This window comes from Apus apus, chromosome 2 (genome assembly GCF_020740795.1).
Source record: "Apus apus isolate bApuApu2 chromosome 2, bApuApu2.pri.cur, whole genome shotgun sequence".
In the NCBI taxonomy this organism is placed as follows: Eukaryota; Metazoa; Chordata; class Aves; order Apodiformes; family Apodidae; genus Apus; species Apus apus.
In genome coordinates, this window is record NC_067283.1 from 44,734,823 (window position 1) to 44,749,881 (window position 15,059).

General features: G+C 43.5%; 1 protein-coding gene across 2 annotated transcripts in view; it reads right to left on the bottom strand.

Moving 5' to 3' along the window:
• Positions 1-14,028, bottom strand: part of CPNE4 (copine 4) — a 229,531-nt gene extending 215,503 nt beyond the window's left edge. The window contains exon 1 of one of the 2 annotated variants that reach the window (XM_051612099.1): positions 13,910-14,028. The gene's annotated coding sequence lies outside the window, so the exon portion shown is untranslated. Of the gene's footprint in view, positions 1-9,730; positions 9,761-13,909 lie in introns of those variants that run through there. The other variant, XM_051612100.1, reaches the window with a different exon arrangement.
• Positions 14,029-15,059: the final 1,031 nt, after the last annotated feature.

The following is a 15,059-nucleotide window of genomic DNA, read 5'->3' on the forward strand; positions in this document are numbered from 1 at the left end:
CCAGACATTCATTTGGCTGCCAGGCTGGAAAATGCCAAAGCTTTAAAGATTATTAGACTATTGTTTATGACAATGGGAGTGTGAAAGTTTGCAGTCATGATAACATATTCAACTTAAATGAGAAGCAAATTGAAGACATGATTAAAAAACACCCCGACACACAAAAGCTCTGACTGTCCCTTTATGCAGCTGACAAAGCAGCTTTCTTCCATCCTTCCCTACTACATCATACAAAAAAATAAATCTCAACATATAATAAAACCTGAGAGGAACAGAAAAAATAATTTAATGGATTTTTTTATATCCATTATGCAAAGCAATTTTTAGTATAGAAAGAGGTACTGCAGTTTACCTAAACTGACTCTTGAGGGTATTTTACTTAGAATGAATGCTTAATAGATGTTAGCTCAGTTGAAGAAGTAAATAGCTCATGGAAGAGAAATAACTCTAAATCTCTTCATAAATAGTAATTTTCCACAAGTGCTTCCACAAGGCCAAAAGCATTCCAGCACTACTGGAATATTACAAGCAACTATTTCTGCCTATCACTTAATTCATTTGAATAGAAATTAATCAGAATTTTGGGATCAAAGTTTTGCTCTTTTTCTCCAGTATGCACAAAATATTGCAAAAGTGTATATTTACGGGAAACGCATAATTATGTGCTGGGCTGGAAATCCAAACATCCTTTTTCTGGTACCTCACTGCCACAGATACCTAATACAACCACAGACAAATCTCACAGCTCTGCTGTGCCTCAGTTCCCAGTCAGTAGAGCTGGAGTAGTATTACCTCCCCTCTTTCCACGGGATTTGAATAAACACAGCAGCAGTGTTTGTGACTCATTCACCAAGGCACAGAGGAGCAACACTATTCACCTCTTTTAAGAATTCACAGGCTGGTTAGACTGTGACTTCAAAGGCAGTTTTTCTTCTTAATCTTCCCTTCCTTTTCTTCCTTCGCAAGGGGTTAAAATTTGATCCCAAATACACACCTCATCCAAGAGAGACACTGACAGGGAGTGAAGGCAGATCTGTCACCCTGCATTGCGACCCAGCCTTCCCTCACTCCTGAATCCTGCTTCCACCAGAATACTTCAGTCCCTCAATATAGGAATAGGAGCAGAGAAAGCTGCAAGTCACCACTTTCCCCGATAGCTAATAATATACCCTGTGCAATAGCAATATTGTTTGGAGTTCCCAATAAAGCTGAACTGGGTGGAGCAAAGCTATCAAAAATGCTTATTAGAAAAAACAATCTGAAAACCCCAGTTTCAGTCTGTCAGATGAAGTTATTCTTTCCACTGACTTTAGTAAGTGCTTTCAATCAAAAACTGAATGGCAATCCACTAAGTTGTTACCAGCCTTATCTTTTGCCCTAAGGATATTGGCCCCAGATGAAAGAGATTCAAGTTCTTCCTCTAACCAAACAGATTCAAAGGCTTTCTTCTTTCCTTCCAAACATTACAGCTGTAAGTGCATTTTACTGATGCTGCCTTGGTCTCTCCCACAGTGTGCCCCTGCAAGTGATGGGCTCTAATCAGACATGAAACCTGGGTGGGGCCTATTAGAAGGCTGGAGAAGAACTGTTGATAAGGGCATGTATCGATAGGACAAGGGGTAATGGTTTTAAGCTAGAAAGAGGTAGATTTAGGTTTGATTCAGGAAAAAGGTCTTCCATGTGAGGATGGTGGATCACTGGAACAGTGATCACTGGTGAGGGCCCCATCCCTGAAGACATTAAAGGTCAGTTTGGACAGGGGTCTGAGCAATCTGGTCTCATTGGAGATGTCCCTGCTTATTGTAGGGGTGTTGAACTAGATGACTTTTAGAGGTCCCTTCCAACCCGATACATTCTATGATTCTATGAAGCCAGAGGCACTGCACCTCCTCTCCTTACTGCAGATGGCTGAGCAGGGAAGCCAAATGGTTCTCTCATCCTCTGGCCCTGCTTCAGTACAAATGTTTTACAGAAAAAGGAAAGTTTCAGTCTACTCACAGAAAGTGCTCTAATTACTCGCCTGTACACTGAAGGACAATTCTTGCTGTTGATTTTTTGATGAACACCTATGTGTTCTGCTACATGAAAAAGACTTCACAAATTTTGTTTTCAGGGAAAGGATATTTCATTTGATCCTCCCAAATCTTTAAGAAGAATATTTCACTTTTCTCTCACAATAAAAAACAAGTTAGATGAAGATGTGTACAGGACAAAACAAGAATTTGTGGTTACTCAGTTCAGTGGCCAAACAAATCAAGTCCCAAAACTGGGTCCTGTAAATCCAGTAATTCTGCACTGAGTGGGGTACCTGTTGTGGAAAGAAATAACTAGAAGCCAATAGAGTTTAAGGCTCACAGACTATACCAATAGACATTATATCCTAGAATACTTAGGAAAAGCAGCTAAGTCACAAACCAGGTATGCTTTTGGAATCACATCCCCAAACTATGCACTACATAATAAACTCTCCAAGGAAAAAAACATACCGGAAAACACTGTTTCCTGTCTCACTTTCTGTTTTGAAAGCATTTCACATGGATGAAATACTTAAACCTCACACCCTACAAGAAAGAATTAATGAATATAACCCTCTTAGCATCTGTGCCTCATATTTCCTCTTTGTGAGATGTCATGGGTCACCCTGCAGCAGGCATCCTGACAAGTCACTCTCCACAGCAGATCATGAACCAAACAAAACAAATGTAACTACTCTGCTTTTTACAAGACTCAGAAGACATTCTAAACTGACAGCTAATGCATTACCTTTTCCACAGAGGTCAGGTCCTGTGTTTTCCTCCCAACACATGGCTATTAAGAGAAATTAACACCAATCCTTCATTCATAAGCTTTTAGCTGTGTAGAAATTTTTCCTCCACTTCAAATGCATGAGCAACTTGAACCTGTCTTATTTTCCAAATTCAGTTCAACTGGATGGTTTCCATCTGCTTCTGGTATGTATACTCAGTTTAAAAAACAACCAACAAAAAACCACAACCCAGCAAAAAAATCCCCACTACAGAAGTTCTTTGCTATCAGAGCCAGTGACAGGTCACACCAGAATCAGTTTAGAGAAACTGAATTTGTGGTCTAACCTGTATCATCCCTAAGCCAAGGAAACCACAATCAATAAGATTATGTTGGCCTGAAGTTTCTTGGCAACAGCTGCATGAAAAATGTTAGGGTTACTCTCTCCTTTCTCATATGTTCCAGAAACCACTGTGCACTGCTACTTTTGCAGATCTCATGCATTCTGCTGGCAACCTACACAGCAGCAATTTGTGAACATTGCTTGAGTGCAGCTTGTATTTTGTCAGTGGAGTTAAGGAGACCAGCTACATTGCAAGTCACTTGCTGCATTCATCTTTCTGATTCTCTTCAACTGCAGAAGAAGTGAACCATTTCAGATGGATCAAACTGTCAGCATTCCCTCTTCGCTATTTCATTCAACTCCTATTTAGCCTCTGGTCACAGATATAAAACTGCACCCTTTAAAAATAATTATTATCTGACAAGTCATGGATGGTTGGAGGGAAATGGATACAACAGTGTGAAAGAATTATTCACCTGCTAAACGGGTTATTAAGCATAACTACTTCCACAATAAAACACCATCAAAACATAAATATAAATAAGTAAATTAACTCACTAAAGAGAGTGGTTGTACAGTTAACTATTTGCCCAGAGTGAATGCATTGTATCAAGAAGGTAATACAATTCAAGTAATTTAAAAATCTGCTTTTTGTCAGTTGTGATCATAAATGCCTACAGAACACATTTGGCTTCATCATCGCTTGTAAAAGTCATGCTTCATCTTAAACTTATTCAATACAGTCCAGATTTAGACATTTTAGTACTATGCAGGTAGTATTTATGTAAGAAAACTGTCAGAACTAGAATTATTTCAGTAAAAGAAAGCTTAGTAGGGCAGGAAAGGACATCACAAGTAGGAAGGAGTAGAAATTAAAGATTCATTTAAGGCAAGAGACAAGCATCTTTCACTGTGACACTACTTTCTGTAAACACCAGTTAAACTTCAGATAAACTGGTTAAACTTTAGTTCAAACCAAAGCCATTTCCATTGCAGACTAGAATAGCTGACTTTACAAACTCCCCCAGTCAACCCTCCTGATAATCACTGCTAACCTTCAAATATGTCTCTGAGCAGTTAACCCTAAAAGGTTTCAGGATACTTCCTCAAAAAAGATTTTGTTGCACTTTGAAACAACGGTCTCTGATTTTCTTGACTTTTTTTTTTTTTAACAAACAAGGCTTATGCCACTATGTCTGTAGTTTTAAGTAGCACCTCTTACATGAGGATACCACAGTGTCTGTCCCTATTCATAAGAAGTAGAGGGAAGTCACTCTGATCACACTTTTCATAACTCTGGCAGCACAAGAGGGGTTGAAATTAAAACAGCAAAAATATCTAAAAGCACTAATAAACAGCCAGTTTACAAATTAGCACCATTACCCACATTATCAGAAATCTTAGCTCAAGAAAGAGGGAAAAAAATAACCCCAAACCAGAGTATTTTCACAATTTGTTAACTTTTCTGATTTCACATCAGAAATATATTAGGTTCCTTGATGTGCTACAGAGATCTACAATATAAGCAAGCTCTGCCTCCTGTCTAGAAAGGATCAAACATATTTGAAAGTCTACTTTTTCAAAACTTAATTAAATCACAGTGGGTGTGGCTGAAACACCAATTTCCCCCCAGACTGAATTACCTGTATCTGAAACTTCATGGTGGACACCCCCGTTCTTAAAACTTCCACATGATTGAAATCGCATTCCTTTGGAAATTTTTTTCAGTTACACTTCTATTCCAGTGAGAAAGTTTTTCCCAGTGTTTGACTTGATAATCCACTGCAGATAACAAATGTTCCAAGTCTGTAAACTTACAAATAAGTACATTTTCTAACTTTTTCTTTCCTGACATTCAAGATTAATGCATCAGTGAAGGCACTGTAAGTTTTGCTTTGCATTTCACAAGAGTCCAAACTTCACATACCTTTTTCATTAAAACCACCTCTAATTTTTTTATCCTTTACCCCTCAGGAAATACCAAAAGTATTTTATCCTTTCTTCATAAAACCTGTTCTTATTTTTCCTTCTCTCCAATTTTACCTACTGCACCACCTTTTCCTAACTATGAAATAGCATATAATATAGCAGGCTACTGCGCAGGTTCTCACCCATAGTCAATCACTCTTTTACAAGTCTTGACAACGTCTTGAGCTTCATATTGCTCTACTTCTTTCAATGGCTTTTGTGTTTCTTTGTTTTTTAAAAAATTTTTCTTACTGTATGCAATCCATATCAGCACCACTTGTCACTGCCTAAAACAAAGAGCCCATTACAAACCATATTTGGGTCAAAAATACATACAAAAACACACTGATGGGTAAAAGTCCAGAACAGAGAAGGCTTAAGTTGCAAGACTTCTCCTGCAGGCATCTAGTTGTTTTGAAAGTAGTTCAAATAACCTTGCAGCTACTGTTCACTGTGTGTCCTCCTAAGGGAACCGGCACAGCATAGCTCATACTGATTTCACACCTGAGCTTTGTGCAAATCCCTCTTCCTAGGGGTTCATCTGTCTGTGATCCAAGGCCTAGTTTTGACACAGCAGAACTCTAATCTTGGGTGAAACTTCTCGGGAAACTGCCAGCTTGCAAGAAAGCTGTGTGACAATATTTAGACTAGAGATATGATAGATAAGAATGGTAAATTTGAGGCTAGACATAAGATCCTTGAAACACAGGTTGTCAACAGTTCAAGGACCCAGGGAAAAACAAAAAACCCATGGAAATCTATGAAAACCTGTAGTGGAAAAAAATCCGTAAGTCAGAATACAGCAGCTCCACAACACTGAGAATCAGTCCATCCAAGACACAACAGAAGTCAACATTCCCCAACACTGATGGCTGCCAGACCAGTAACAGTGCCAGCACAGCTGAGGCCACACACAGAGTACCATGTCCAGTTCTGCTCTACTCAGTGCCAGAGCAACATGGACATAGCAGAGAGAGACCACCAAAGGGCAAAAAAAATGATGAAGTGACTAGAGGACCTCATATGACAGGAAAGGTTGAGAGTGTTGAGACTGTTCAGCCTTGAGAAGAGATGACTTAGGGGATCTTCTTAATGTATATAAATACCTAAAGGGAGGGTGCAAAGGGGACAGAGCCAGGATCTTTACAGTGGTGGCGAGTGACAGGAGCAGAGGGGATGAGCACAAAATCAAATACAGGAGGTTCCCTCTGAATATCAGGATACAGTTTTTCACTGTGAGGGTCACCAAGCACCAGCACAGGTTGCCCAGCAAAGTTCTGGATTCTCATTCCTTGGAGAAATTCAGAAACCACCTAGACACAGTCCTGGATAACTGGTAGCCTTGCTTGAGCCAGGATGTTGGTCTAAATGGCTTTAAGAGGTCCTTTCTAACCTCAGACATTCTGTGATTCAGTGAATCAAGTGTCTTACCTAGAGGTGGTATGTCAATGCTTTGCCTGGTTTCTCACCCATCCAAGTTATTTATCATACATCTCTGTCATTAAACACCTGGTTTAAATTTATAAATATAATTATATTTAAATATATAAATTTATATCTATCTTATTTTCATCATCTATGCGTGCACATAAAGGGTAAACAAAGTGACCAAGAGAGAGCATTACAGATAACTGCATTAGCTTTTCTCCATGGGAACAGTTAACAGGGTTTGGATCTATCTAACAGGATATATGCCACTGACCAAGTACACAGAGTAGTTCTTAAAATTCTACTGTTACTAATGCACTGATGAAATAAATTCATTACATACCAGTCCATGACATTTAAGAATTAAACACCTAAAGACAACTTCTCCAATGAAATTCTCCTTGCAATTAGTTTTATTTAATGTTGCAATGATACTTGTGTTTCAAACTGCTTTGAGTTGATGGGGAAGTATTACATCAGTTTATTCAATTCTATCTTGTGGTATCTCTTCCTTGGGTCCACAGTTCATCATAGTCCACCTATTAACGAGACTAATAAAATTCTATCCCAAATATTTTATTGTATAATCAATGTCATATCATTCTTGGCACTTAAAATAACTATACAGTGAGACAATATTCAATTCAATATTAAGGGATAATCTCAAAAACATTTTTTTTTAAACATTTTTCTGTCTTTTTGTGTATACTTTGCTCTAAATTCGCCGTTCATTACAAATCCATGTTGAGGGACAGGCAGTTTTAGTCTCTTGTTTCTAATTATAAGCTACATCTGACATATTAAACTGCAGTTACAAATGAGTACAACAAACTTTTATGTTGAAGCTTCATCTCCTAGGCCTTCAACAGACACAAACACAAGGAATCTAAACTTGTGAAGAAAAAGTGACTTTCAAATACAGTTCACCAGCTTTCCCAGTTCTGACTACTTTATGAAAGTATGGCAGATTCTTTCTTCTTGAAGATAAGATTGTGATGATATGAAGAAGAAAGATTGATTTTGCCATTCTTCCTATAAGTTGCATGTAAGCTTTCATGATATTAAATCAAAGCTGATAGACAAATATTTATTTGGAATCTCTATCAAAGTTAGCACAGCTAATAACGAGAAGCAAAATAAATATTAAATTACTCAAGCTGCATTTAATCTAGATGAAAAGACAAAAAGGGCTTTTCCCAAATTCAGAGAAAATTACATGTGCCTTAAAAAAATGTCTTCTTGCTTCTTCTATGCTTGCCTATGGCTGCCTCCCACAGGTACTGTCAGTCCTGACACATGGGAGCTGACACTGTGTTTGATACATCTGCAAAACAACAAGAACTCTGTGCTGTAGCACGGCAAACTTTCTTTCATTTCTCCCATGTAAGTGAAGCTGAAGGCTCAGCCCAGACCTTTAACACAAGTCTAAGACTGAAAGTTTTTCTGCAAGTTCAAAAAGAACATGCCCATGCAGTTTACAAGCTGTCTGCAATGCACCACAGGGAACTGGACCCTACTTACACCACTATGAAAGACAGATTAGTCACATTTTCTATCTCCCCTTCTCTTACGCTTCTCCTTTACTTCATCTGTGTGCTAATTCCATACAAATAATTTAATGGATTTATTTTTTCCCCCCTCTCAGTTCTTTGTTCACTATGCAAAGCTGAGCCTATCTGGCCAAATGTCTGCCAAGATCTCCAAGTAAATTTCAGTCTTTCTCAGTGAGCCTTAATGATCCCATAAAACTTTCACCATAAATTAATGGCCCAGTAAAAGCATCTGCATATATCTGTTACCAGCCCATGATGTACCAATGCAACATTTGCATCAGGGGTATACAAATGATGTGCAACTACATCAACTCACAAACATAAAGGTAACAGCAGCAAAAATTAGCATAAAGCCAAATATGAAACAGCTGCCTACATTACTTAGCAAACTGTTAGCAATGGGTTATCAAATTGTCCTCATTTCCAAGGATTTTACTTGCATTGACATCCAAGTGCCAGTCATTTACAGTCTTCATGTAACTGTACCAATACAGTCTTACTGCAGATATTTTACAAGATATTTTTCATTTCAATCCAATTCTGCATGCATCAGACAGAAATCTTCTAGATAGAAACTAAGGTATTAACAATCCTAGTCTTTCACATTATGTAGAGCCACAATGACAGACATTACTAAAGACAACAGTCTTGCCTGAAGATGCTGGACAACATAATGCAAGAGACAAAACCCCCTGAAGTTAAAAGACAATTTAAAAAAAAAAAAGTTAGAAATTAGCTCCAAATATCAGTCATGTCCAAGCTGCACCCCATAGCCGGGTGCACAGCACTTTAAGAAGTTGTCCTCTTCAGATGGACAGTGAATGTCTGTCTTGCTGCCTGACTGCTGGCAATCCTTCTGACATTTAGTGATCAATTCACAGTAAATAATTCACTGGAAGAAATTGCAGCAGGTCTTAGAGTAGGAAAGCATGGGTTAACTGCATAGGTATCGGTTCAATAGCTCACAGTCCTTTCCATCAAGAACACTTTTCTTGCCTAGGCACACCAGCTTTCCATTTTTTCACTGTTCAATTAAAGGCAATCTTTTTCCATACTACCCTAATTTACCATATCAGCCACTTACAGACTTTGCTGATCCATGAATGACATTCATTAGCAAATTTAATGCTGTGGGTACTCCCCCTGTGTCAATAATGCATCTATTGAAAATAAACAAGGAATCAAAGTCACATGGGCAGCTACAGCTGGGAATCACTGCTCTAGCCACAGCTGGCCTTGCCAAGGTTCCTCTCAGCAGCCTATCCTGAGGTCCTTGTTGCATTCCTTTCAATCAGGCTACCACACAAGCTGGCAGCCATTTCAATTCCAACTTTGGATGGCCTGGAAGATAGGAAAGGCTAGTGGTAAGAAGATGTCAGGGAGGGATGTGGACAAGCTAAGGGCTGACAAGCTCCTCCATGTCAGACAAGCTCCTACACATAACCATGCCCATAATGCAGGAACTTTGCTGTCCCCTCTAACCTAGAGAGAGACCCTGTAGGTGACGAGACACACACAGCTGCCAAAGCAGCATTGTCCTTGACTCACAATCCTATTCCAGCAGCTCACCCACCTATGCAGAGGGGCTGGTCCCCTGGGAACCAGACAGGGCACTCGGTCACCTCCTCCCCAGGGCCCTACATCACCAGGCTGCTTTGCACTGGGATGCACTGCAAAGTTCATCCGAACACACCTTCGAAGTGGATCGCTTCGGTTTCGTTGACACCCCCATGGAGACTCCATACAGCGGCTGCACCTTGATAGGCTGTATTTTGGCCAACTTTATGTCGCTGTTGACAGTGAGCCAAGCCCAGCGGTCACTGTGAGCAGTGGAGAGCGCCCAGGCAAGCGATGCAGTTTACCCGAGGAACGGATCAGGTAAAGCGGGGTCAATTCCCCCGCTCCGCAGCCCGCCCGGGAGCCCCGGGGCGGGGGTTGCCGCGCGCCCGGCGCTCCCCGCACCTTCCCGCGCCGCCGGTCCTCGGGCGCCCCCTGGCGGCTCCGTCCGGCCCGGCGGGCAGCGGAGCGGCCCCGGGGCTGGGGCTCGGGAGGGACAGGGAGGAGCCCCGGGAGTTTTCCCCAGCCAAGCCTTACTGAAGCCGCTTGCGGTGTTAACGTTTCGGCGCTTGTCTGATAGCGTGTGCGATCCCTCTCCTGACGGCTTTGTGCAGCTGGGACGGTCTCCAAAGGCCCGCACCGAAGTGCGTAACAAGCACTTCACCTCAGCTGGAGCCGACTCGGTAGGTATTGTATTTCTGCAACCTCACAGCTGTGATTCAGCAAAGCACTCCAGCTTATTCACCAAAACACTTGAGCGTGTGTTAGTTTCTAAGCACGCACGTAGTTCCCCTTACCTCTGCTTTGCTTTTTCTAGGGCACAAGAGCCGTTTCGGAACTTAGCTTTCTTTGGGAACCAGGGCTGCTTGAGGACATGCACAACACCTTGCAGACGAGTGTGTACCTAGACCAGAGCAAGTACGCCCCGCCACAGCTGCGCAGTGTTTGCAGCGCCAAAGGGCAAGCAGAAGCAAATCAACACAACTTCTGTTAATTTGCAGAAAATACAGAAACTACAATTGGCTGGTTAATGGGAGACAACATGAGGTTCTTGGCTACAGAAATCTTAAGTTTTCACAGAATAGATGCCTCTCACTGCCAACAGCTAGAGTCAGTAGCACATGCAACTAAACCAGCAAAGAACACTTTGGTTCCAAATGTAGACACCAGCAGAGCTCATCCAGGCAGCATGCCTCGCTACTAAGAGGTTTTGCTGTCAGACATCTCCTAAAAAAATGAAACTATGTAACCGCTTTTCAAAATTGCATGTTGCGGTTTTTAATAGCAAAAATAGACTTAAACTTTGACTCACGAAAGCTAAAACCCCAAAGTTACCATTTTGACAGCAACCTTAACACAGCTCCTTGTAGGCATGAATTCTTCGTCCTCAAGTTAGAACTTCTTGCTCGCTTAAAGTCACATGAAGTGCACTACAGTGGCTGATAGTAAATTTTAGTTTGGATATTTATGTGAACTGTTACTGACTAATGGTTGCACCAGGAACCATAATGCTGACCGCTGGCTATCTCACATTCAAATTCCCCACTCTCACAATCCATTAACAGAGTGTTGTTTTTGCATGGAGTCTCCTAGATTATTTTAAAACATTAAAATAACAAACCTAGAAAACAAAGGAAGCTATGACAGCACAATAAAATACCAATGCCTCCAAAATACCATGTGCATATAAGGCAGAGAAAGCCATGTAATAATAGAAAAACACTTTTTAAACTCATACATTGACAGCCAGCCATTAGATGCATTAACTAGAAGTATCTTTATTTTATAGCATAATTCAATTTACAGCAAACAATCCAGGCAGGATTGCCAGTCTACAGCTTATTCCACCTAGCTTCAACTTCATGCTCTTTCAGACTTCTTGAGTGACTCGGCAAGGCACTTATTCTCTCCACATCCATGGTACTTTCCTATCCCACTGCTATGAAGACAAATTAGCAATCATTATACAACAGTGATAGCTGCCATATAAATGTTTCCTGTAAAACAGCACTGGACACACAACACCACAACGTGTACTCCATTAGCTTTTCTGTGTATGGAGAGCTGTTAAGAAGACAGTTTTTTCTGTCCAAGGTACAAACAACCAATATTATGAGTAGAATTACTTGACTGTAATCCACCTCATTCCAGTATTTTAAACTGGGGTACGTTCAAGCTCCCTATTTTAGAAAAATCTCTCCCCAAAGATTATGAGATAGACAGTCAGGAATGATAACCCAGCTACATGTTGGTGATTGAACTACACAAACTGTCAATGCTCTTCACATGCATATAAATGATCTATTCTGGAATGTTATTAACAGCTTTCCTGAATACTTTTAACTTTAGTGATACACAATTTCTTTTCCATCATGCTAGCCCAGGAAAGCTGTTCAGAAAATGCTCAGTTTTTCTACAGACTTATCCTTAAGGATAGATATTAGGTACATCTGTCTACAGATGCTGAATTTACACAACATGTACTCATATTAGATCATGGTCTTAGCTTGGGAGCACCCGTACTGAATTAGCAAAGATAACGGAGTTACACTGGTATGCCCTTGTTCAGAAACACTACCTGGTACTTTATATCCAAATCCAATTGCCCCAAACACAGCAAATACACCTGCTCCACTAGAGATTATTTTAAGTTTTCTAGTAATGTGCATTTGAACTCCACAGACCACAATACCTTATCTTTTTCTCACTCAACGGGCTAGACTTTCGCCACCTGAAATTCCAAAGACCCAAGAACAAACTTGAGAAATGCCATCATAAAAGAAGTTTTCTCATATGACAGTAGTTACAGCACAAAAAAAAAAAAAAAAAAGTGTCTACCCTCCCCAAGGCTGGTCCTATATAGCTCCAATGTGAAATTCAAGGAAGTTTCCATTTTATTTTACTTACTTTCACACCTTAAAAAAAAGCAATTTACAGCAACGTTGGCAGTTGCAGCAACAAGAGAAGTTTCACAAACAACTGAGTAGAATCTATTATCTGCTTACTGTCAGGTATTTTAGGAACACAGAAAAAACAGAACAGCAAAAAATGAATAGCTCACATGTGAAAATTGCAACCTGCAAGCTTTTCTGTTTCCTGTAACATTTCTGCACAATCACATCAGAAAACGTGCTTTTTAGTGGGAACGCTATGATTATATGCATACCTGTACATCTTTTACTACAGCTCGGTCCCCAGCTCTTAACAAGGACTTCTGAGGCTCAACAGCAACAGAAGCAATAAGGAATAAAACAACCTCAGGATGAAGAGTTGACTTTACCTGGCACTGCCATCAGAACACATGGAGCATTTCTAAATTTCAGTTACTGTCTCCAATGTGCATCACCCATGTATCTGTTTAACAAAGAGGTTTGTTCTTCTTCAAGGAAGGTACAACAGTCCTCCCACTCCACTGGATGTGTCAAGTGGAGAGGAGCGACTCCTTAAAGTGAAGCATCTAAACTAATTTGGCTCGAAAGTACTTCAGCTGGGCCAGTGAAAACAAGACCCAGATGCAAAGTTACCTGAGCCCATACTGCACATCCCCAGCCCGTTGTGTAACAAAGCTCAGGACGATGTTACAGGTCTCAATCAGGCAAAACACCCCACTGATTTTCACGAGGGAGCCCTAATCAATCAAAAGCTGCAAGAACTGGATCCGGTTTTCTCCATTTTAGTGAAAAGGTTCGTTTTGAACTACGAGAACGTCAGGTTCTATGAACTCAGCAAGCCCCGTAACTCTGGCTGTAAGGGCATAAAGAATTTGCCCCGCGTTTAACCTACCGGACCCCCAAAATAATCTCATCGGCACTCTTGATTTTGGTAGCGTATAAAAACGAAAAGCTAGCAAACAAACCCCCCCTAAAACTGACACGGAACCGTCTCACAAAGAACGGACCTGTTTTCTCCGGCTTGCGACAGCTGAACGAGAAGAGGGCAGGGGCGGCGGGAGAGTCACGGCTCGAACCGAACTACATCCCCGCCGGGTCAAGAAGCGGAGAAGGGTCCCGAAGTGGCGCCGCTTCCCCGCGGGGGCCGGGGACCCGCTGGCGGGAAGGGGAGCCCCCCGCGAGGCGTCCCGCAGCAAGCGGCGGGGCCGGGGAACGCACCGCAGCCCCGGCGGGAGCAGGGCGGGCTGCCAAGCGCCCGCTCCACCTGCGCCCCGCGCCGCACCCGCCGCCAACGGCCCCAACGGCTGCACCCGCCCGGGGGGAGCCTGGCGCCCGAGCCGACCCCAGCGGCCGGGGTGGCAGAGCCCCGAGCGCCCGTCCCGCCCGCTGCCCAAGTTCCCCTCAGGGCTGCCGCTCGCCCGTACCTGCCTGCCGTGTGGCGGGGAGCCCCCTGCGCCCCGCACCGCGTCCCTCTCAGCGGCTGGCGGGAGGGCAGGAGCGCTGTCCCTCCAGCAGGGCGAGCCCCATCTGAAGAGGAGACAAGGGAGCCCGGCGGCTCCACCGCCGCCGCCGAGGGGAGGGGAGGGGACGGGGGGAGGAGGCGGGTGTGCAGGCGAGCCTTGACGCACCGGGCGCTCCCCCCGCTCGGAGCCGCCCCGGTCCCGCCGGTGCCGGAGCCCGCGGCAGCGCCCCCTGGGGGCCGCGGCGGGGCGGGAGCCTGGCTCGCCCGCCGGGCGCGGGAGTGCGGGCGTCTGCGCGCCGGGCCCCCTCCCCGCGCCGCTGTCAGCTCCCGGGGCCTGGCCGGGGTGGTGCTGGGCACCCTCCGGCTCTCTCCTGCGAACGGCTCTGCCCTCCCAGCCGGGACCGCGGCATCCTTCTCTGGGGCTGTTTTGGCTAACGTGACCACCGGGGGAGGAACTCCGCTCTGCCCGAAGTGCCGAGAAGCTGCGAGCAGGGAGTTAACTGAGCCCCGTCAGGATGCCCGGTGAGCCTCCTGGTTCAAGCTAAGCGTTCCGTTCAATTCGAGCTGTAGCACCTGCAGGCTGGCAAGCGGTGCTCATGGGTCAGGTCCCACGGGCCGGAGAAGCAGCAAGACAGAGCGGGCTTGGCTGGGTGCTGAGGCGCTGCCTCTCCCGGCATCGGGGCTCCCGCTGATTGTACAGACGTCCGGACGGGGAGAAGGGATAGGATGGCCCCGACTAAGCAAAAAGGAGTTCCTGCAGCTAAAACACAGCGCAAGGACTTGGGATATCCGGATTCATTCTTTGACTTTGCCCACCTACGGCAGCTCTTGATCTACCGAGCAGCTGTGGCCGTGCCAAAGTGCGCTCTTGTCAGAAGCCTGGCTGCCTTCCCAGGAATCCTCAGATTACGCAGAGAACTGGATTTGCACTTGTCAGTTAAACACGTGCCCAAATGTTTGTGGGATACAGCATCTTTGTGCCATAGTTCCCCACCTGTATAATCTTATTTCCCCTCCCTACCTCACGAGAATCTGATGATTCGTAAGTTCATAAACCTCGGCACATCGACTTGACAATGCTAGACCTCCTGGAGCACATGCACAGAGAGACG